Consider the following 22,764-nt stretch of genomic DNA (forward strand, 5'->3'; position numbering starts at 1 on the left):
CCGGAATTTAAAAGTTTCACAGAAAGGTATATTAATTTAATATCTATGTAATCTGTAAAATTACTTATTTATGAACTAACATTAACATGGACTCTTGTAAAATTACTTATTTATGAACTAACATTAACATGGACTCTATGCACAGCCTTAGAGACAGGGAATATCAAACACCAGACTCTATGCACAGCCTTAGAGACAGGGAATATCAAACACCAATGAGAAGCATAACATCAATGTCAAGTCTTAGCTAAACACCAATGAGAAGCATAACATCAATGTCAAGTCTTAGCTACACCAATACCATTGATGAGTCCACAAGTCAGTCCATGGATCTGATTACAATATCTAACGTATTTGACACTGAGAATGTAAGCACTGTTTCCTGACTTCCTGTGGGTTTTCTATCATTATTGTATAAACTGAAATTTCATTTTTGTTTTATAATCATACTTACAGTTTGGTGAATTCTGGATTGCTGCGAGGATCAATGGTATTGAGTCACCAACAGATTGGTTCTATACTTCCTGTCCAAAAAAGGGTTGTAACAAGAAATTAGAACTCTCAGAAGGGGTGAACAAATGTTTCAAGTGTATGCAATTTCATAATACCCATGTTCTAAGGTATAAACTTAGAGTACGTGTTGTGGACATGAAAGGTAATGCTTCATTTTTGCTATGGGATCGAGAGTGCATGGAGTTAATTGGGATTGCAGCTGCTAATTTATATGACAGTTATACAGATGTAAGTCCTAAATTTTAAAATACTGTCTCTAGAGTCCTAGATCTATAAATTGAAGGCAGCTTAACCTAAATTTCTTCCTTTGCAGTCAAGTGCCCCTCCAAAGGAGATACTAGATTTAGTTGGTAGGAGTATGTTATTCAGAATTTCAGTTAGGAAGGACCAGTTTGTCAACTTTCCAACCTCATTTCCTGTTCTAAAGATTAACACTGACCAACAACTCCTAGCACAACTAAGCCCTGACATTCTAAGCTTGACGGAGGATGATATAAACACTGGATTGCAGCTAAGTGATGGGGATGATGACTTCCTTGAGGTTATATATTTGTCTTTAAATACAGTTCTTTCAAATATAATATTTAAACTGTAGGAGTTTTTGATAAACTTACTGAATCTGTAGGGTTTTCTGAGTGATGAAGCTGACAGCCCAATTGCAACTCTGCCGCCAGTTACTCATGATGCTACTGAGGGACCTGTCAAGAGGTGCTTAATCGATTAGTTTTCTTCGACACAGGGATGCAAAAAAGTGAAGCAGCAGAGAGTGAAACTCGAAAAAATTGATTGAATCAAAGTTATTTGGAAGACAATTGTGACTTGCTGTTTGTTTTGTTTAACTTGAAAACTCTGGATGTTTGAATACTTAACAGTGCACTGTGTATGTGTAACTGTGGCCATCTTGCTTGCTTTTTGAAATTTAGAACATTGTTTTTTGAAATCATGTCTAACAGTTACTGCAGAATAGTGTATTTGTGTTTTTTTTTTCAATTTTCAGGTTCATGCTGCAATTGAGGGTGGCGAATCCATGCTATACAAGTACCACTGAAGAGGATGAAACTTCATGGAGGGTTCAAATGATAGTGATAAGTGACCAGTTAGCTGCAAATTAGATTTTGTACAACTGGAAATGTAGTGTTTAGTGAAAAAAAAAACAACCACTCTCTACACAATGTAATTAGAAGTAGGCTAAGTTATTCTATAAAAGTTTTGTCAATGCAAATTTTCAGATTCTGAAAGATTCACATCATGTAGTCAGCAAGGAGTACCTTTCAATATAACTTTTATACTTTCAGTCCACAATTTCGTATACTTTTCAGTTAAGTTAGACTAATGAATCAGCAAAAAACAATCTGAAAATTTGGTTATTGATTTTTGCAGGGTATTTCGTACTACATTGTAATTTTACAGATTATAAGTATAATTGAAACAATTATCATCTAAAAACTATAATTGAATATTATTATAGCATTACAGGATGAAAACATTTGGCATCTAAGATACCTACATGTCGTCAATTGAAACTAATAATAATCTTGGATCGACTCAGACTGTAATTTTAAAAATTGGATGCTTACTGTTTTTTAACTGAGCCCAAAATCAGTTAAAAGCTTGGGCTTATGATGCTAAATAAGTTCTATTGTGTTCACATGCATCAGAATTAATTATCATCCTTTGCGAAGACTTCGAAAAAAATGTTAGTACACATACTTATAGCGAAGAAAGAATCACATGTTAAAAAAACCAAAACATACCTCTCCGGGAGAATACCGTAAACTGATAAGATTTCCAAAAAAGCCCTTATAGACAATAAGTACACATACTTATAGCGAAGAAAGAAACAAATGTTAAAAAAACCAAAACATACCTCTCCGGGAGAATACCATAAACTGATAAGATTTCCAAAAAAGCCTTTATAGACAATACGGGATCTCCGAAAATGTAAATATAACAGTACTATTAAAATGATTTAACATTTTAAGAATTACTTCAAAAAAAAAAAAGAATTAAAGATCAGAATATGGCATTATTCAAAAATGTATGATAAATCCACATATTACTGATAACAGCATTCAATACAGCAGCCAACTCTTCGTATTCCAGAGTTGTGGGATTTCCAAGCATCTATAAAGCTTATAAAATAATATGTAGTATGTGTTGATGCAGCTTCCAGTGAAATTCAATAGTACATACTCTTAAAGGATGTAATTCACCCCAGTATCTATTGCACCCCAGTAAACTCATACACAATTAATGGTTTAGTTCATAGCAAGTTAATATTGAAACTCAAGTTCTACATTCAAGACAGAAACATACTATTGCCTAGCAGCAAAGATGAAGCAACTAACGAAATCAACTCTCATAGGCAGTAAAAGGAAGCACCATTCTAATAACAAAGGTACACACTCTTTTACTCTTTGTTAGAGCACATTTTTCGGTGAACGAATCCAAGAACCGATGAGCTCTATTTCTAGCCATAGCCGAGAGGAATCTGAATTCCTCTCCAAAGAACCCTGTAAATTCGAGCTAAAGCAACACCAGAAATTATAAAGAGATGTCAAACAATGAATAGGTAAGAAATTGGATCTCAGAAATGAACATAGACAACTGATAATGACAAAATTTGCAGATTAGAGAACCCAAGGACAATAGGTTCGAGCTAAAGCAACATTAGGGTTGAGAAAGAAATGTCAAACAATGCGTAGGGATTGTTTTGGAGCTGAGAAATGAACATAGAGAAATGAGAATGAACAAAGTTCACCAGTGCGTAGTGTAGGCTCAAGATTACTGGATTATTAGGACATAGTTGGCATGAAATTATATTAAAAAATATATATTTTTTAACAATATTAAAATATATTTGTATGTTTCTCCAATATACAAATATTGCTTTAGGGGACCAAAAATTTCATAATTGTATTGGAAAATTATATTATGATAGTATTAGGATGTGTTGTCTTTGTTTTGCATAATGGATTATAATGGCTTATAATACCTGTTTTTACCCTTTGGAAAATTATATTATGATAGTATTAGGATGTGTTGTCTTTGTTTTGCTTAATGGATTTTCTAATATTTTCTGCAACCAATTATTTTATTTTGTCAAACACATAGTAACATTCCATTTTTTTTGTTTAATTTGTATTTGTGGCGTATGCTATCAGAAAACGAAAACCATCCATCAATCAAGGCGACCAATCTCCAAACTCCCAGGAATGTTAAACGATCTCAGTTTTCAGAACCATGTGTAGTCGGTGTTTTTGAAAATACTTTGAATTCCCCATTGAGCATTATAACTCAAAGTAAGTTTTTTGCTAACCATTTACATTTTACAATACAGTCATTATATTTTTGCAACATCAAATTAAATGAAATAATATGTCGTATTTTTAATGTTTATTAATTCAAGTTAATTAATATTGTGCAACTTGATATTTTTATTTTAGGTGGTAACTTAATCAAATCGAGCATTAGCTCAAACAATAAATCTGAGCATATCTTAAGGGGTAACAAAGGTATAGATTTGCTTTTTTGCTTTCTTAATAGAATTACTTTACTCAGATATGTAAATAAAATAACTAAGTCTTTACGAAGTACTCATTTTAATTTTAAATGCAGATACACAGTTACGGTTCAACATGCATGGCTCTCTTCCATTGTCTGATGTCAGTAATGGTTAGTTTTCTAGCTATACATATCCGCGCATATTAATGTCTAAGTTAGCCGTATTTTATTGTAAGATGGTGCACATTGTAATGTGCAGTTCATCAAACGTTAGGGGAATGCTTCAATTCGGTGAACATGACAAGATGCAACCCAACACCGGTCCGACAGTATTCAACGCATAACAATGATAGATTTACAACCCCCAGTCAAATAAAGCTTAGTTCTCTAACAGAAGGTTTAGGTATTGTTAACTGATTACTATAAATTAAATTATGCTTTGTCCCAAACTAATACGTTTGACCATTTATAACAAATTTGTTTAAATAGTACATTGCCGTACAGGTTTGCCGTCCAGTCATGTGTGTTTGGGATCAAGTATTCCAGTCGAAAGCAATGGATCCACTCTTAAAAGTCATGCGCTTGAAGTCAACCGGTGTTTAGAAGTTGAGTTTGCCGAGGCTGCTCAGATCAAGGATCAAGTGTCACCCCACGAGGATGGTAATACGCATCACCTGTCTTACTGCCGTTTATCTTTTTTTTTTTCTCAAGAACACATAATAGGAAAAGGTATACAGTGTAGTGTTTATTAAATTGCCTTCTCTCATTAATGCAGTTCAGTACAGTGATATTGGTGACCCAAGCAATATTTGCGATCATTGCAATGCTATTTTTTGGTATGAGGAACAAATAAATAAGAATGTCCGCAATGGTAGTGTCAAATACCCAGGATGTTGTGCTCATGGCAAAATCAAGTTACCAAAAATGATTAAACCTCCGAGACGTATTTTGGATTTATTTTTTTGTCATGGAGAGAAGAGAAATGTATTTTTACGCAACATTCGTAGGTACAATAGTATGTTCTCTTTTACATCATTAGGAGCAAAGATTGACAAATCTATAAACAATGGTTCTTGCCCGCCAATGTTTAGGATTAGTGGTTAGAATTTTCATCTAATGGGAGGCCTAAGACCCCAAGATGGTAGCAGCCCAAAATTTGCCCAACTGTACATACATGATACAGAGAATGAAATTCAAAATCGCATCAATGCATTCGGGTAATCACTTCTATTATATTATTTCTTATTTACAAAATATTATATATATTATCTTAATAACCAGTAAGAACTACATCTTGAGAACTAATAACTATTTATGTTGTATTGTTGTGTACCAGGGGTAACAATGATGACGGCAAACTACAGGAAGATATAGTGGAAGATATTAAGCAAGATTTGGATGAGCATAATGTGTTAGTTAAAACATTCCGTTTTGCAAAATCCAAAATGGAGAATAATCCAAGTGTAGAGTATAAGATAAGGTTGATTGGCAAGCGAAACGGTGATGCACGGACTTACAACTTACCAACTGCATCAGAGGTTGCTGCTTTAATTGTAGGAGATTTATCCCCTACGTCAGGTAACCGAGATATTTTGGTGGAGACTAATTCAGGATCCCTAAAGAGGATAAATGAGCTTAACCCAGCGTATTTGCCGTTGCAATATCCGTTAATGTTTCCCTATGGAGAAGACGGTTACAGGGAAGATATTCAATTCAACATCTCGAGGAAGAAGGAAAGTGGAGGTAGAGTCCGTGTTTCACAACGTGAGTTCTTCGCATATAGGATGCATGACAAGTTTAATGAAGTGTCAACAATTCTATATGCCAAGAGACTTTTCCAACAATTTTTGGTCGATGAATACACCATGGTTGAATCCAGCAGGTTGTTGTTTATTAGGAACAATCAAAAGGCTTTAAGGTGTGAAGCCTACAAAGGACTATCCGATGCATTGACTAGAGGTGAAGTGGATACAGCCCGTCAAGGTAAACGAATCATCTTACCATCAAGCTTCACAGGCGGGGCTAGGTACATGATTCAGAATTACCAGGATGCGATGGCGATCTGTAGACACAAGGGATATCCAAATTTGTTTATAACGTTTACCTGTAATCCAAAGTGGCCAGAAATACAAAGGTACTTGAAAAAATGTCAGCTGAAGGCTGAAGACAGACCTAATATTGTATGTAGGGTCTTCAAAATGAAGCTTGATTGTTTGGTTAAAGAGATAAGGGCAGGTCATCTCTTTGGTGTTGTCACAGCAGGTATATTTATTTCTTACCAAATACTAATTAATTATTTTGCACTATTTTAACTAGAAATTGCAAAAGAAAGATTTCATACTTTCAATTATATGTTTGCAGTTGTATATACTATTGAATTCCAAAAGCGTGGGTTACCACATGCCCACATTTTAATCTTCCTTGAAAGAGTACACAGCTTATCCACAGCCGCATGCATGGACAATTTCATTTCTGCTGAAATTCCAGACAAAGAGGAAGATTATGAGTACTACAAAGCTGTAGAAGAATTTATGATTCATGAACCGTGTGGACTACACAAGACTACCTCTCCATGCATGGTGAACAACAAGTGTTCTAAACACTTTCCGAAGAAATTTGTTGAGGTTTCTTCTTGGGATGCTGAAGGCTACCCAATATACAAGCGTTCTGATAATGGTAGATTTGTGCAAAAGAATGAGGTCCAATTAGATAGTCGATACGTGGTTCCACATAATAGATACCTACTTCTCAAATACAAAGCACACATCAATGTTGAATGGTGTAACCAGTCAAGGTCAATCAAGTACCTCTTCAAGTATGTCAACAAAGGAAATGACAAGGTGACAGCTGAGTTCTACAGGAGTACTAACGAGGATGGTCAAGATGAGGTTGTTGATGAAATAAGCATGTTTTATGATTGCAGATATGTATCTGCATGCGAAGCTGCATGGAGGCTCCTTAGCTACGACGTCCAATTCAGGCAACCTCCCGTAGAACGACTTAGCTTTCACTTGCAAGATTGTCAATCTATTATATTTGAGGACGATGACAAGATAGAAGATGTTCTCAACAGGCCCACGGAAAATCAAAGCATGTTCACTGCATGGTTCGATGCAAACAAGACTTTTGATGCTGCTAAACAATTGGCTTACATTGACATGCCTACCAAGTTTGTTTGGAAGAAGGATATCAGACAGTGGCATCCACGGAAAAGGGGATTCGCAATTGGTCGCATCTTTTATGTCCCTCCGGGAAGTGGTGAAATATATTATTTGAGATGTCTGTTGAATGTAGTTCGGGGTCCTACAAATTTTGAAGACATCAAGACCTTTCAAGGTGTCACATATCCGACTTTTCGAGATGCATGCTATGCAAGGGGTTTGTTAGACGATGATAAAGAATACACCGATGCAATCAATGAAGCAAGCGAGTGGTCTACTGCAAAGGCAATGAGAAGACTTTTTGTAATTTTATTAACGTCCAACTTGGTGAGTAGACCTGAAAATGTTTGGAATGCAGTATGGCATCACCTTGCAGAAGACATGCAATACAACAGACGAACAGCCTTGCAGGATAAAGGTATTTTACTGAGTTTGGGTTTGTTTGATCTAAATTAGTAAACCTAACAATTGTATTCATCTAAGTTTTTTTTACGATGACTTTTTTGTTCCTTTCTTTGTAGATATTTGTTTATCGGAGGAGGAAAAAAAGAATTTAGCATTGATTGAGATTGAGCGACTGTTACAGTTATACAATAAGTCTTTGAAAGATTATCCTCAAATGCCAATTCCAAACTTTGACGATTCATGGTTAGTTCATAATCGTTTGGTGTTTGAAGAGATGGCTTACGACCGTGCTGCACTAGGTAAGGAGACCGAACAAATGGAGGAGCAGCTAACTGATGAACAAAGAGTGGTTTATGATACTGTTATCAATGATGTATGCCAAAACATGGGTGGTCTGTATTTCGTTTATGGCTATGGAGGTACAGGAAAAACATTTGTTTGGAAGGCAATATCAGGCAAGATTCGATCCAAGGGAGATATTGTAATAAATGTTGCGTCAAGTGGCATCGCATCACTGCTACTACCCGGAGGAAGAACAGCACATTCTAGGTTTGCATGCAATACCGATTGTGTTAACAGAGGACTCCACATGCAACATCATGCCTGGCAGCCAACTTGCAGAACTCATGACTATTGCTAAACTTATTATATGGGATGAAGCACCAATGATGCACAGACACTGTTTTGAAGCTCTAGACAAAACTATGCGCGATCTAATGAGATCAAAAGATCCTCACAGTGAGGGGAAAACCTTTGGAGGAAAAACAGTTGTATTTGGAGGTGACTTTAGACAAATACTGCCAGTCATTCCTAAAGGATCTAGACAAGATATTGTCCAAGCAACAATAAATGCTTCTTATCTTTGGGCAACATGTAAAGTACTTAGGCTGACCAAAAATTTGCGACTAAATACCATGCAACCGGGGGTTAATATGCAACAAGTTCAAGAATTTGCAACATGGTTAGCGGATATTGGTGATGGCAAAGTCGGAGGACCCAACGATGGTTATGCAAATGTGCAAATCCCTTTTGAGATGTTATTGCCATCATCTGGTGACAATTTATCAACAATTGTTGATACCATATTTCCATTGTTCAAGGAAAGGGGATGCGATGAAGAGTACATGAAAAGTCGTGCCATACTAGCTCCAACACTTGATGTCGTCAACGCCATCAATGAATATATGAGTGACTTACATATTGCTGAGAGTAAGACTTACCTAAGTTGTGACACGGTATGTAAATCAGACTCAAGTAATGGTGTACTTTCTGATATGCATACTCCTGAATTTCTTAATGGTCTGAAAGCCTTTGGCATACCAAATCATGCATTAACGTTAAAGGTTGGATCACCAGTAATGCTCTTGAGGAACATAGATCACGCACTTGGACTTTGTAATGGAACAAGGCTGGTGATTACAAGGTTATCTAATCATGTTGTTGAAGCAAAGATTGTAACTGGGAACAATGCTGGTGAGATTGTTTTGATACCAAGAATGTCAATGACACCCACTGATATAAGGTTGCCATTTAAATTCCAAAGAAGACAATTCCCGGTAATGTTGTCCTATGTAATGACTATAAACAAAAGTCAAGGTCAAACTTTGTCACATGTAGGGTTACTTTTAAGGAAGCCAGTGTTTGTTCACCGTCAACTTTACGTTGTTGCTTCAAGGATTAGTAACCCAAAATGTTTGAAAATCTTGATAGCCAATGAAGGGGCAGATAGTAGTAATCACACTACCAATGTTGTATACCATGAAGTGTTCAATAATTTGTAACTTTTCTTTATGCAATAAACATTTTTTCTTACTATCAATTTCTTCAATTTTAGTCCATTCTGGTAATATAGTCAAATATCTTTGATTAATGAATAGAATTACTTTATGTCGTGCATCGCACGGGTAAACTGCTAGTATATATATATAGTAGATATCTCTTTATTAAATTTTTTTTTTAAAAAAAAAAAAAACACCGAATTGCAGAATTCATTCTTCCTCACTCAAACATCTATGCGGTATGCGGTAAACGGTAGAATTCTTCCCAACTAAAACATCTAAGCGGTATGTGGTAGACGTAGAATTATTCCCAACTAAAACATCTATCTATGCGATATATAGACCGAAGAAAGGATACTTCTTCTCCCTCCCCTAATTCTTTAATTTCTTCCCAAATATCCTTTGCTTTCGACTAACCCCAACAAAGTAGCAGATTCTTGCCAACACCCTGAGCCTATCGTACAAACCCTCATTATTGTTTCCAATTTAATGGCTAGTTGTCAGCGGATCGAAACAGGATCGAATGCCGGAAGGGATTTAATAAGTGAACTTCCCGTAGATTTAAAGGAAAGAATTTTGGAGTCTTTGCCCACCCGAGACGCTGCCAGAACTGCCTTCCTCTCAACTCACTGGAAGGATGTTTGGTTGCGCCATGGGCGGCTAGCATTCGATTGGGACTTCGTCAGATGGCTTCAAGAATGCCAAGGTTATGACTCCACAAGTGTCATGAACATAATTAATATTATTCTATTGCTCCGTGTTGGACCAGTCAAGAAATTTACTCTACAAATCTGTTACAGTGCGCTTGCGCAAACTGAAATAGATAAGTGGTGTCTTTTTCTATCAAAAAAAGGTGTTCAGGAACTTAACATGTCATGTTTGTGTCCAACAAACCTGAATTATAAGCTGCCATTTTGTATAGTTTTGTGTCAGACAATTAAGCACCTGAAACTCCAAGATTTTCTTATTGATTTGCCAGTAAATGGTGGTTGTATATTTCCCAGGGTCACTTCATTAGTTTTCGACCGTGTTTTGTTTAAGCATACTGTTAAAGGAAACGTGTTTAGAATTCCTAAACTAGAGAAGCTGACTTCCAGAGAATGTGATGGGATCCAGAATTTTGATATAAGTGCTCCAAACCTTAGAAGCTTCTCGCAGTTATATACTACTCTTTTCCCGTCTGTTTCTATACCGAGATGGTTTACTGCTCATTTGGAGACAATTAAGTATCTTTGCTTGTCAGCTGATTTGTTAGAGGTGAGAATGAATCTCTACTTTTGAATTACTTTAATTACTTCATGCGAATGGTGGGACAAGCTTAATTGGTTACCAGTCTAACCACAATATAGTTTGAATTGGTTGTCCGTTTGGCCTTCTTTGGTTTCAGCCGGTCGGTTAAGTCGGTAGTGTTATTTGTTTTATAGTGACAAGATTTCAAGTTTTATTACTTATTTATTTGGTCTTTTTGGTTTGAATATGTTACCCATGTTCGTCATTGTGGTCATTTGCCGGCTACCTATAGACCGGCCATTGACATCCTAGCTAGGCCAGTTTACTCTACTTCTAAGTTTAACTCACCGAGTTGTCTATTGACATTCTTAGTTTGAATCAATTCTACCTTCTTGGTTCCATGGGAAACTTAGGCTGAGAAAACACACGATAGAGGCAACTCAACTAAGTTGGTTCGATAGTTACCCTGGTAGTCACAAGGTCCCATGTTTGACTCTCCATAGAGTGGTCTATTGATTTTTTTTGTTTGAGACTTTGAGTCGATTATCCATTTGACTTTTTTTTTTGTTTAGTTTAAGTTGATTATCCATTATCTAAGTTGGTTGTACACTGAGCTTGGTAGCGCAAAAGATTCCTTTGAATAACATTATTACTTCATGCAAATGGAATGCATACACGCCATTAATTGCTACTGATTTAATGTTTTTCATTCTGACTTGTTAGTGCTCTCACAAGTTAAAATTTGGCTCTTTATTGTTTCCTTTTCAAGACTGCAGAACTTGCAAAAGTAGCACCAACGTTCCCAACGGCAAGAAATTTGCAAGTAATCAAGCTGTGTCGTTTCAGATTTGGTTGTGAGGAGCACTTAAAACTTGCTAAACAATTGATTGAAAAATCCCCCAATCTATGCAGACTGGAGATTGCTGAGACACAGGTGAGACATATATTTATTAGGCAGTCTTGATTTCTTTTTTCTTTTCAGATTTAATTTCCTCGATCTCAGTTGTATCAGGATTCTTTTTTTGCTGAGCTGCAGGAGGATTGGAACGATGACAAAGAAAGTCCTTCAAAAATTTTTGAGGGTCCCGACATTATTCAAGAATTATGTTTTAGGCACAATGCAGTGGCTCTTAAAACTTCAAGTGAGTTGTTGGGCTTTCTATCTCCAAAAGCACAAATTGGCTTCTTGAATTGATGAAGTGCAACTTTAACTATAGACTAATTATTGGTCCCCAATAATTTTAGGAATTTAGTATGCTTCATTTTGGATGCAACATAGAAATGTTTCAGGTTCTTTATTTTTATTTTTATTTTTATTTTTTATTTTAATGGAGTACAATCCAACTTATGACTTTGTGTGATGCTACGCTCTATACTTCTGATATGTGGCTCTATCTTTATAATAAATGTTTTTGCTCAATAGATTTTCAATCGTTATACCCTGCACCACGGTGCACATAGCAATGTGCACCACGATCCAAAACGACGTCGTTTCGATGTTAGTGGACGCGGACGCGAATGACTCCAGGGAATTCATTATCTATAATACACATAATCATTATCTAGAATACACAGAACGTTTGCCTAGAATACACAGAATGTTTGCCCAGAATACACAGAATACTGACACAAAATGCACAGAACTCATCATTCTAACATTTAAATGCACAAACACATCACAATCTGTGTTAATAACATCAATACACAGAATATTGACACAAAATACACAGAACTCATCGTCATAAACATTCGAATGCACAAACACATCACAACATGTGTTTCTAACATGAATACACAGAACGGTTGCCTAGAATACATAGAATGATTGCCTGGAATACACAGAACGATTACCCAGAATACACAAAATATTAACATAATACACAGACCAGCCGAAACGGGAACATAATACACAGACCGGCCGAAACGGGAAACGTGATCTCCAAAAAAAGAGACAAAGAGACGATTAATTTACAATGCTCAAAACGACATCGTTTATGTACGTGGTGCACATTGCTATGTGCACCATGGTGTATGGTATAATTTGCCATAGATTTTGTAGTACTATATATCATTTAAATTATAGACTAATTGTGAAATACTAATAATTTTTTATGTTACTAAAGATATGAGAAAAATGTGTAAGCCCCAACATAAATATAAACTTTTCATTGGTGTCAAACATTTTCTTTGTCATCAATAATGACATTCTCAAATATGCGGCCCAGCGTCCTTATAGGCAATTTATATCATGGACTATGGACCACATAGGGGTGTTTGGTTATTGGCTTATAAGCTAAATTTTAACTTATTTGACCAAGTTTGCTGGTAAATGGCTTATAGCTGAAAATTGAAAAGTTAATGAAGGTATCTTTTTGTATCAGGTTGGGATCAATAGGTATATTAACTATTTTATCCTTTGAAATCAATGGGATTTACTTTTAAATGGGTGGTGTGTTTGTTATTTTATAATAATAATAATAATAATAATAATAATAATAATCTATACTATTAATAAAAACAATATCCTCAGTTTTAACTTCCCGCCCAAAACAACCTATAATATTATGGTTTGCGTAATATTGTAAAATATGGTAATACAATTCCTATCCCTAATACAATTGTAAATAAAATTAGAATTCCTAATAAAATATATTCTTCCCTACGTTCCTATTCGTAATACAATTCTAGACTAGAATTACTAATGGTAATAATTCAGTATATATATTTCTCTGCAATGCAATCTATATCTATACTATTAATAAAAACAATATCCTCAGTTTTAACTTCCCGCCCAAAACAGACCTATAATATTATGGTTTGCGTAATATTGTAAAATATGGTAATACAATTCCTATCCCTAATACAATTGTAAATTAAAATAGAATTCCTAATAAAATATATTCTTCCCTACGTTCCTATTCGTAATACAATTCTAGACTAGAATTACTAATGGTAATAATTCAGTATATATATTTCTCTGCAATGCAATCTATATCTATACTATTAATAAAAACAATATCCTCAATTTTATCTTCCCGCCCAAAACAGACCTATAATATTTTGGTGTGCGTAATATTGTAAAATATGGTAATACAATTCCTATCCCTAATACAATTGTAAATTAAAATAGAATTCCTAATAAAATATATTCTTTCCTACGTTCCTATTCGTAATACAATTCTAGACTAGAATTACTAATGGTAATAATTCAGTATATATATTTCTCTGCAATGCAATCTATACTATTAATAAAAACAATATGAAAATTTGGCATAATTCAACCCGCAAGGCCAAACAATTTTCTGAACGACATTCGTGCATGCAGGTGTCGGCGCACGAGTCAAGCCTTTTTAAGTTCATTTTGGGATTTAATTTGCCCCCCCCCTGCGCGCGAGAGAGAGCCTCTATGTTATACAATTCAATAAGCCTTAGAAAAACTCTTGTATAAGTAGTGGTGCAAACCACTTCTCAAACCAATATGGGACAAAAGTTACTTGAAAGGTTTTTCTCTATATTTTTCTAACTCAAATGGGTCAACTTTGAGAACCAATTTCTCATTCACCCATTATCAGTTTTGAGCGTACAATATATCAATCTTTTCGTCTAACTACGAAGAACACGAATCCACTTTGACCTGACCCTAATCGAAAGTGGACCCCACATATATTTGTACCACAATATTGCAATCGAAAGTGGACCCCACATATATTTGTACCACAATATTGCCAGTAAAATGCCATTTTATGCTAATTTTTTTCCAACAGTTATTTGTAAAATGCCATTTTATGCTAATTTTTTTCCAACAGTTATTTGTCCAGAAAATATCAACGCTAATTTTTTTCCAACAGTTATTTGTCCAGAAAATATCAACGTGTTGAAGGAAGAAGATGATATATAGTGAAGGGCAATATCATCTTCACTATATATAATCTTCTTCCTCCAACACAACGCTCGGTCAACCAACAATTACTGAACTGATTATCCCATTACTCCCATGTAATTTTTTTCTAATATAGTTATACTTACTGAATATCAAAATATAAGTGTACCTCAAGATCTTGCAATAACTAACCGACAAGTAATTAAATTAATGAATATGATGCAATAATGTAAATTATCTACCTATTGCATTTATACGCTTATTTTAGAACACTGAATTTTTGTGATATTTGTTGCATGCAAGGAAGACTCATACTATAATTGCATTTATACACTTATTCATACTCATATTCGATGTTATAATTTATATAATTGTATATCAATTCAAATATTTCTTAAAATATTATAACAAATTCATTCCGTGCAACGCACGGGTGAAAATACTAGTAATAATAATAATAATAAGCAAGTGATGAGTTTGTCATTTTTAATAATAATAATAATAATAATAATAATAATAATAATAATAATAATAATAATTGAAAATAATTAACAAAAATTGTTTTAGAATATAATTTAATAAGAGTTAAATAAAAAATAATAATTAACTTATGTCCTTAAAAAAAGTATAGATGATACCCAAATTTTATAATTATTTATTAATAAGAGTTTATCTTCTTGTTGTATTTAAAGGTTGAAATAATACAATACACTCATACCCTTAAATGTCTTTTTACATTCAATCAGCTACTAGTAAACAGTTAATTTACCAAACAGTTTTTTATAACCCGCTAATACAACCAGCTGGTCAAACCAGTTAACGCAATCAGCCATCAACTACTAACTAAACCAATCAGCTATCAGCTATTAGCTGTTTGCCAAACACCCCCATAACATTATGGATCTTAGATCAAAATGATAAGGTATAGAATTCATACTCCATAAGACACCAACAATCTCAACATAAAATTCATACACATGTTATATATTTGTTATGTAATCAAAGGAAATTGCAAGCAACAACAAGAATGGAGTGCAAGAACAATAATAAGAAGAATTGCAAGAGAGAATGGAGAGAAGGGAATTTCTTATTAATCTCTTCAAATAGGTACATTTACAAATGAAGTACATAGGCCTATATATACGCAACAACATTAACCCTTCGATACTCCAAAGGACACTTGAGTTTTCATATGTCCAGAAATACAATAATTGAGATAATGGCCACACATTATTATTATATTCATAACACTCCCCCTTGGCCATTATCTTATCATATCCATGTCTCGTTAAAAACCTTGCTAGAAAAACGCTGTGGGAAAAACCTAGCCAAGGGAAAAAGAGTACATGATATGTCTAATTATGTGATGCACTAGTTGGCTCATCAAAAACCTTACGCTAAGAAAACCCAGTGGGAAAAAACTTAGCTAAGGGAAAAAGAGTACAACCATAACCCCAACATAAACTTCAGGGCATAATATTCATGATTCATTATGCTTCCCCTGAAGATAACATTCTACAAATTCTTTATTTTAAACTTCCAAAATGTAGAGGGATTTTGTAAACAATCATGTTCAACTATCAATGGGGTGAATATATTTCATAATAATTGCGTGACTCTTTTAGAGCTCACATGGGTATAATACCGACATTATAATGTCTAGTAAAAAAATTTTCATAATATACTCATTCATTAGTGCAACACGATTTTTATTGTCTCCTTATTAGATAATGGGGGTAAATTATAATACAACTAGTTTTGGGACTTGGCATCACGGGGATACAATAATAATAGCCAGTACCCAAGTAGCCCATTATATAATGGCTTGTCTAAATAGCCCATCAAAACCATTTATTGGCTAACTGGTGTATAGAATTCCATTAAGGAAATACTCGATCATTAAATCGAGATAATACTTAGCTTTTCCAAGCTTTTCATTTCAAAATCTCCGTCTTTAGATATGAGCTAACATCATTAAGCTTTTTATTTATTTCATTGATGTTTATACCATCAATATTGACTGAGATAAGTTCATTAGTAACTCTTTATTGAACACACAATGGTACATATTATTCATTCTTCACGAGGATAATAACTCCATTCGCAACTCTTTAAAGAGTACATAATGACACATAATATATTCATATTCCCTTCTTCAGAAGGGAAAATACTCAGTCTGTTTCAGGTCATATATAGACCTTAAAATCCATCATGGATTTCTAAATATACTGTCCAATGACCCATCTTTATGCGGTCATGACATTTATCATATATAATCCAATGACCCATCTTATGCGGTCATGATATTCGTTAACTGCATATTATTAACTGCCAATGATATTAATAAGCGAAACTTATTGCCATCCATTTATACTAGATATGGGAGAGTATATCAATTATGGGTATCTGTGTAAACTCATGAGCTCCAAGCCTCGCTTTTATCACATCATATCATTATTCTTTTTCATACCAACACCTATTCAATGGTGTGTAAACATAATTTAGAGAATAGCGAGCTGAGCTTTTTGCCTTCCTTAATTGCTCCTTTTATTTATCAAATGATTAGGCCAATTCCCGTGCCTAACTCTGGATCTAGATAGAGCAATTTATACAGGCAATTGAGTTGTCGACAACATTTTCATAAATTTTCTCCCATAACCATAATAATTCATGGCAATTTCAAAATCAACCAGATGATAAACATTTCCCATCAATATTCAAATCTGGTCGTTTCGCATCCCAGTATTAATTATTTGGTGCACCACTGGGTATTTCGTCCTTTGACGAATGTCTCTTAAAAACATCATTTATCAATAGGTATATCAATAGATATACATTTGGCAGATATTAATTATTTACTGAACATTCAGTTCAATCAATCTAGTATGTGGGTTTTTGAAGATCCTTTCATTTTTATGAAATTTTCTCGGCATTCAATTTTCAAAATAATTTGGGCTTATATCTCCCCCTAATGCCGTGAAAATGATCTTCATGCAGTCAGCGTATCAAATAATCTCCATATAATGGGCTCTAGGTATTTTTATAATACATGGATATTTATAATAAACATGTATACATAGCTTTATTTAATAGCCTGTAGAGATACGCAATGATGTGATAATAAAATAGACTGCATATTAATAAAACACAGATAGATTTGGAAAATATTTACCACGTACTAGATGTAAGGGGTATGTCAGATTTCAAAAAATAGTATTATATCGAATTTAATCTCACCAATATATAATTTCAATTTAAGCATGCTTCATATGGGAGACTACTAGTTGACATATATACGATGTCCTATATATTATTTCAAATCTGACATTTCAATATTTAGCCCAAAGTGACCAATCACTCAATTCATAATTCAAAATATTTTGGGTCTTTAAATCGCAATATATGATATACTCAAATATATGCAATCATATAATGTATATGACCAAAAAGATAAAACATATACATAATTTAAGAGCAATAATTTGGCAAACCAAAGTGGAATTATGAGTAAGGTATATAAGATTCCACATCATCTCATAAAATTCCAAAATAACTTTAATCAAAATTAAAACAATTAAAGTGAAAGTCATTTTACTTATATAATAGGATGTCAATCGATTTTCTCAATTTATGAGAAATCATCATATCATTATCATCACATATTCAGGATGATCTATTCAATCGTGCCAAATCTTAAAATTATTCAAATCAGTAAACTTTTAGTTTACAATAAGATTGATTTCAATGGCACTCATTCCAGTGCAATATAAACATGAGGAAAAAACAGGGGAATTTTTCAATACACATTTCTTCCCTGATATTGCATTTGTAATTCAAAAGAATTCTCAATTCCTTTCTTTTATAGTCTCAACATGACATTCGTCATTACAAACATTCAAATTCAATAAATTTTTATGAGAGTTCGGAGGGAACAACGCATTACAATTTTCAATAAATTTGTTCCTCCAGGCAATAATATATTGGCTCATTAAGAGCTTTCAATCATTTCATACTACCAAACATTATAGTAACAAATTCCTCATGTTTTCAATGTGAGGCAACACTTTGCACTTGCATTGTATGTGTGGCTCCACTATACACAACACATACATTTTTCTCAACTTTCTTGATCCAATCAAGAGTAATGATGTATTCATTTGCTTCTTTGAAGCATATATCCTTCAAGGATTAGGCATCACATGATTTATCAAGATTCACATCCAATATGATATTTGGAGATAGCATATGCCAAACAAGCATAATACAATTTTATCCCATGATTTTCATATCAAAATAACTTCCATTTATAGCATATGGGATAAAATTTATGGCCTATAGCAAAATATTTATTATGCTAAATTTTATTTCATGCTAATTCACACGGCCATAGCACAAGAGAGCAAATTGTGACACAAAAATAATGGTCACCTAATGTTCATAGCATTTACCATACAATATAGTAATTTCTAAAATGCTCATCATAGTATTTTATATTTCAATCATGCTCTCAAAATATAATCATCAATTAGATGCAAGGATATAAATCATATTTTTATCATGCCATAATGATAATTTTAGGGAATATGATCATGCCAAATATATGACAAGTGCACATAATAATCATTTGCACATATTATGTACCAAATATTCATACCATATACCATATACAAGTATCTTATACCTATTATCAAATAAAGGTACTAAGAATACGAAGTTTCGAATATTAAAGGGCAATAATGCACCACCCTATACATACGCATATACTAATAAATATTTCAGGTATATGTGAATACGTATGCGCACACTCGTTCAGATACATACTATGGTTTCATGTGAATGCACTATGCAAGATGTTTCACAAATATATATTTTAATTCACATATGCCAATTAACATATAAGATTAATATATGTGAATACATAGTTACATATCCATAACCTGTAATATTTGCATGAATTCACACTTCACAGTATAAAATGTTTATACTCTTTGTGATAAATATATAATTTTGATTCACATGAATATATATACAGTATGTAGGCATAGATAATGGCAAACCTTATCGGAGTATGGTCAAATCTCCGATATTATATTCCAGTATTTAATTTCCTGTTTGCAAATCTCCGATATTATATTCCAGTATTTAATTTCCTGTTTGCGAGCTGCCATACTTATATTCCAGTATTTAATTTCCTGTTTGCGAGCTGCCATACTCGGTGCAATATAGTAGCTCTCCTGTTTGCGAGCTGCCATACTCGGTGCAATATAGTAGCTCCTTGCTGCCACCAAATAAACAAATATATATTAAATAATATATATGTCTATATCTAGGGAGTAATAGTTTAGGAGACAGTCAAAAGTAGGCTGCAATATTTTCAGCCGAAAATTGGGGTCAATAGCATCATGTGACACCCTTTCTTTGTTTTATTCTCTGTCTTTAATTTTTTCCCCTTTTTCCTGTGAAACAAAAAACAACACTGCAGTCATTCTATTTTTCTTTCTTTACCACCAACTCCACTTTCTTTATAAAATAATATTCATAGGGAAGGAGATTAGCTTTTAGCAGTATATATATATATATATATATATATATATATATATATATATATATATATATATATAATTATTGGATAATGGGAAATGATGATAAGATTCTGCACTTCCTGTACATCAATTAGACTCCCACTTTTCTTTTGTTTATTAATTCCAAGGTTTTTGTCTCCATTCACAGTGATGTATAGCACTCCAAGCTCGACTTTCCAAGCAGGTCTAATATTGAGAGAGGTGGTTTACTGATCTTCGACAATGGAGAGAGGCCTACTGTGTCGAGTGAAGCACTTAAATTCATCCTGCAAATATAACATCAGAAAATTTCTCGAATCCTCCGTCAAAGACCAGATCGGCTGCCGTTGACCGAGCTCGCCGGGAGAGAACCAGCTGCAGGTTCGCCGGTTGGATCATCGACGAAGGAGGAGTCCAGCCGCACTTCGTCGTTGTGTCACCACCGCCGGAGGAGGTCACGATCACCATCTACGACCACGCCGTCGGTCACCGGAAGAACTCATGGCCGCCGGTTCACCAACAACACTCTCGTCGACCGGTCAGATCACGGGAAACGATCGCCGGTGAGAGAGGGAGAAGACCACGCCGCCGGTTGACCTCGCAGCTGTATAGTCATCGCCATCTGGGCTGTTTCGCCGGCGGGAGAAGGAAGGGAAGAAGGCGAAGGTGCTAGTTGTTGATCTGCCGATAAAGAGGTCGCGGATCGGTCAGGCTTTTGCCGTCGTCCAGTCACCATCCGAACTTTCGGCGTTCTTCCCAACACACCGCCGTTTACCGCTGTTATGGTCGGTTAAGCTCTCCGCTTCTAAACACACCATCGACTATCGTCTACAATCATAGCCGCCGATCCGAAATAAGGGATGAACCCAGAAATGGAAACTAAGCCTTAGAGATGAATCTAAGTTCATTCCAGATCTTTGATCTATCAAAGGTATGAAATGTGGAGCAATTCGTGCAATTGCAATTTCTACAGACAATACATGAAAGAGCACTATCGTGCTGATAACGTGTTATGTAATCAAAGGAAATTGCAAGCAACAACAAGAATGGAGTGCAAGAACAATAACAAGAAGAATTGCAAGAGAGAATGGAGAGAAGGGAATTTCTTATTAATCTCTTCAAATAGGTACATTTACAAATGAAGTACATAGGCCTATATATACGCAACAACATTAACCCTTCGATACTCTAAAGGACACTTGAGTCTTCATATGTCCAGAAATACAATAATTGCGATAATGGCCACACATTATTATTATATTCATAACAATATTTACTTATTTTTCAAATCTAATTTAGGTACAAAATTTGTGTTTATAGGCATAAAATTTCATAACACAAACACAGAAATGCATAACATAAAATGCAACTACTAATTGTTTCAGGCACAAAATCATACTTTTAAGTTACAGAATTCTATAATGCAAGACACAAAAACTCACAACATAAAATACATACACATGCACCAGGTTCCAGCATTGTGAACCCTAGTTAATGGTAAAATAAGGATTGCCTTGTATAAAAGGGACTGTTATTACTAAATAAAAAAAAACCAATTTAAAATTTCCTAATTCATAGCCCTATTCCATACCAAATAGATATAGTCATGATCAAGGTTCCGGTTTTGTTTCCTCAAATGGCTAAATTGGAACCAGGACCTTATATTAAGAAACATGGCTTGTGTGCTATAAATAATAATATAGTATATGGTATATATATAATATATAATATGGAGTATCTAATATATATGTATAATATATATATATACACACACATACACACTCCGTATATAATATGGGCAGTGGGAGTAAACCAGAATGCATGTTTAGCATATGGAATGTGATTATGTGACGAAGAAGTTTTCAAGAATGCATGTTTACGGTTTACCACCTGGCTATTTTTTTTTTTTTTTTTTGTTTTGGTTCTAGAGTCGACGGTTCCGGTTCTAGAATTTCCTATACCGGATTGGATTTTGGTTCCGGTTCGATTCTAATCGTGGTTATATCTAAATAAATAGTATATAATACCTAGCTAACCCTAATTCATAATTCCATAGCCTCCCCTCTCCCTCTCTCGTCTACCCATCTCTTTCTCACTTAACGCAACTTTACTTGCGCCGCCCTTTGATGCAGATCCAACCTCTATGATGAACAGTTGTGACTTAATAGATATGTAGTAGTGATTTGATAATCTTTCAGGAGTAAGTTACCATAATTTATGTTATAATTAAGATTTAATAAATATACCATAATGACTTAATATACTTGTATGTGGTTTTACAAACCTATAATAATAAATTTATAGATCTAAGAGATGTCTCAATGAATATGTAATAGTACCTTAATGGATTTTAAATTCATTTTTCAAACGACTTTAAGTTCATTTAAAAACTAAAAATTAAAAAAAAAAAGAAGGAGATCAATGTGTCATTTATTTTAGTGATACATTTTTTATATTAATTTTATTTATTAAAAAAAAGAGAACAAAAGTTTTATAAAATTTAAAGAGAAAAGTTTGGTTATATAATATACTAGTATTTTACTCTTGCGATGCACGGACTACAAATTAGTTGTTCATTTAACGTGTTATTTTAGTGTAGATACATGTAACTTTAGATGTGGTAAATAAATAGTATACATATGAGTTAATATAACTTAAATTAATATTTAAGCCACAAATGTAAAATTGACTAATGAAAAAGGAAATTCTTTTATTATTTACAAATTATTAAA

At 34.0% G+C, this 22,764-nt stretch overlaps 1 pseudogene; it reads left to right on the forward strand.

Moving 5' to 3' along the window:
- LOC116033144 overlaps positions 1 to 22,764 on the forward strand; it is a 213,849-nt pseudogene that overhangs the window by 127,292 nt on the left and 63,793 nt on the right.

This window comes from Ipomoea triloba, chromosome 10, assembly GCF_003576645.1.
Source record: "Ipomoea triloba cultivar NCNSP0323 chromosome 10, ASM357664v1".
Lineage (NCBI taxonomy): Eukaryota > Viridiplantae > Streptophyta > Magnoliopsida > Solanales > Convolvulaceae > Ipomoea > Ipomoea triloba.